This window comes from Cryptomeria japonica, chromosome 10, assembly GCF_030272615.1.
Source record: "Cryptomeria japonica chromosome 10, Sugi_1.0, whole genome shotgun sequence".
Lineage (NCBI taxonomy): Eukaryota > Viridiplantae > Streptophyta > Pinopsida > Cupressales > Cupressaceae > Cryptomeria > Cryptomeria japonica.
Genome location: NC_081414.1, coordinates 284,855,770 through 284,858,807, shown reverse-complemented (window position 1 = coordinate 284,858,807; position 3,038 = coordinate 284,855,770).

The window sequence follows — 3,038 nt, the reverse complement described above, 5'->3', positions numbered from 1 at the left end:
TCCTATGTCTTCGAGAAAATGATATAACAAAAATCTATCCTTCTCTAAGAAGGTGAAAGTGTTGAGCTAGAATTGGCAAATTGATAAAATCCCCACTTGGTAGACCATTGGTTCATGTCTTATGTGGGCAGTGTGGCTTCTCTTTTTTGGTGTCTATCGATTTCTTGTCTTAGTTTTTTTATTTTTTTAGCTTCTGGTTGTCAACTTTTTTTTTGGTTCCTTTTTTATAGTGGGTTCTTTTGTTGGATGCTTTCACTTCTCATTAGACCTGTGGCCTTTGTGCTTTGGTGGTTATGTAATGGTTCATGCCTCTCCCATAATTTATCTAATCAAAGAAATTTAAAATGAAAGTTATTTTAAGACAGAAATCCTCAAAATATATTTAACAAGAAAAATCACAATTTATTAGTCTAGATGACTTTGGTTAGAATTTCTTAAATTTCATAACATGTCAAAGATATTTGATTCATTTTTTTTCAATTCTTTTTCACAAAATATCAAAAGTATAATTGACATTTCATACAATTTGAAAGGTTGTATTTGTAATTTTTATATTACTTTTGTTAATGTTTTCACATCTTTAATGCCTGCAAATATTTATACCACTTTCACTTGAGAGTTATCCACACCATCTGTATAATTAAATCAAAGGATTGACACAACTGAAGGCTTACAATATATTTTTAGGAATTATATTACACCCATTTATTGAGCTATTTGTGAGTTGGATTTGTTGAGTTTGGATGAATTTTTTGCAAAGCCATTGTTTTCATTTATAGATCTAAAGGTAAAAAGGTTTGTAAAACTTGAATAATCTCTTGTCAGCAAATTGGTCATATAATTTTTTTTAATGTAACTCTTATAAAATAATGCAAAAACACATAGAAAATAGGAACTACCATGGACACAAATGAGAAGAGACTCTAAACCATTTAATTAGAGAGTAACCTCACAATTGGCGGTCCTCCTTGATGAAAGTAGACATGTGAGTGCAATGAAAGAATTGGTCATAATCTCTTGTGAGAAAATTAGTCATATAGAAGATTTTAATGCAACTCTTTGAAACAAATGTAAGGACTCATAAAAAATAGAATTGAAATGGGTGAAAATGAGAAGAGACTCTTATATATTCAATTGGAGTGTAACCTAATTGTTCGTGGTTCTACTTGATAAAAAAGACATGTTAGTGCAAAGAAATAATTGCCAAAAACCTACACTTCTCTATAGAACCACATCCAAATCTCCTTACAGAGAGAGTGTGGGGTGAGATATAACTAGCACAAAAGTTTATAGTTACATCAATCATACGTATTCCAAAATAATGCACCATTGGTCAATAGGAACTAATATGGTAGTTTGGCCATTATCATAAAAGGGTATATGCACGAAGTTGTGGTACTAAAAAGGTGCCACACTTCAAAAAAAAATTAAAAAGCGCATAAGGTGCACGCACTATAGGGCGTGCGCCCTATAGTGCGCACGCCTTATAAGGTGTATGTGCATTGTAAACAACAAAAAAACCTTGCTCCACATTTCTGCATTCCAAACCAACGTTTTGGCATTTTTGGGTGCTATTTTCTTGCACTCGCCCTTTGTAAAATCTTGAAATTGGGCACTAAGTTGTCCATATCTCATCAAAATGCCACCACGCCATCGAAGAGCTCGAAGAGGTATGTATTTTTATTTTCTTATTGTCATTTTTTTTTATTAATTTGAAGATTAAACTAGGTTTATTGATTTAAATTTATTTTCATTATCAGGAAATGAGATTAGACAAGAAAATGTTGAAAACACTCAATCACCTCCTCATGAAGACCATATTGAAGAAGAAGCACATCAAGAACCTCCTACAATCCCTAGACACCCCATAGGTACACAAGAAAACCTATTAGGTCAATTAGAAAATAGCCAAAAAGAGCTTGAAGGTTTAATCACAAGGCTAAAAGATCCCACTGGAACAAACTCCCATAGGACAAACCTTGCCAGTTCTTTGCAATCTATTGTATCTCACATACAATCTGTGAGTGGGCAAATAAATTTTTGGTCCCGTAAGAAGGAAGAACAAAAGCAATTTTATGTTGACAAATTATCATATGCGGCAGTGAAAAAAAAGAAAATTAATAAATTTGACTTGTGTGCTCGCTCTTTTTATGAACCCTCGAATGAATCAACCTTTACACCCTGGATGTAGGAGATTCCCTATTCATTGGTGTCATCATGAAGGGATTAAGAACAATTTTTGGGATAGGTGGTGGATGGTATTTGATCAGCCCCCATGCAATAATCATGAGGTACCCTAATACTTTTTGAGAAAACTGTACTGTGAGTTTGTCCTTAATGAGATCCCAGACTATTTTGATTTTCTAGATTTCCAAGGTAGAGGTGGGGGTTCCTCGCATGATAGAGAGGGTGCATAGCGTGATCCAAATCTCCCACCAAGACCCTTGGCCAGACCTATGGTGGAGCATGTTATTATTCCTTCCATTGTGAAGGAGAGTATTGAGGTCAAAACTCTAGACTCGATTAGCTCACTTTCTTAGACCCTTATATAGTATGCTAGTCCTCTAGTAGAGGGTGATGTGAGTGATGGTGTTGATTCTTCTAGGCATCGAGTTCCAGCTCATTTTTGTCGATCTTGTGGTTCTCTTTGCACTTATGATCCTAATAGTTCTGAGAATGCACGTGCACGAGCGGAGTTTGCTACAGAGAATATTGTCATGACAGAATCCTTGCTGAACGAAACAGTTGGCATTGATACCCAAGTGAATTTCATTACAAGTTCATTTCATTCTTTCTATTAAATCTTATATGTAAATTTGAGAATATATCTAAATTAGTAAATTATTATGATAAAAAATCAGGGTCAAAGTGTTCACAATACTAGCAACATTCCTGCAGCATCCTTTTTCACTACTCTGTCGACTCCACAGGTATACAATGAGTGAAAAAATATAATTATTATATGTAGATAATTGAACCTTATGTGAATGATTTTCTAATTACTCATTTTGGATGTCAAATAGTTTGATGCTAGAGCT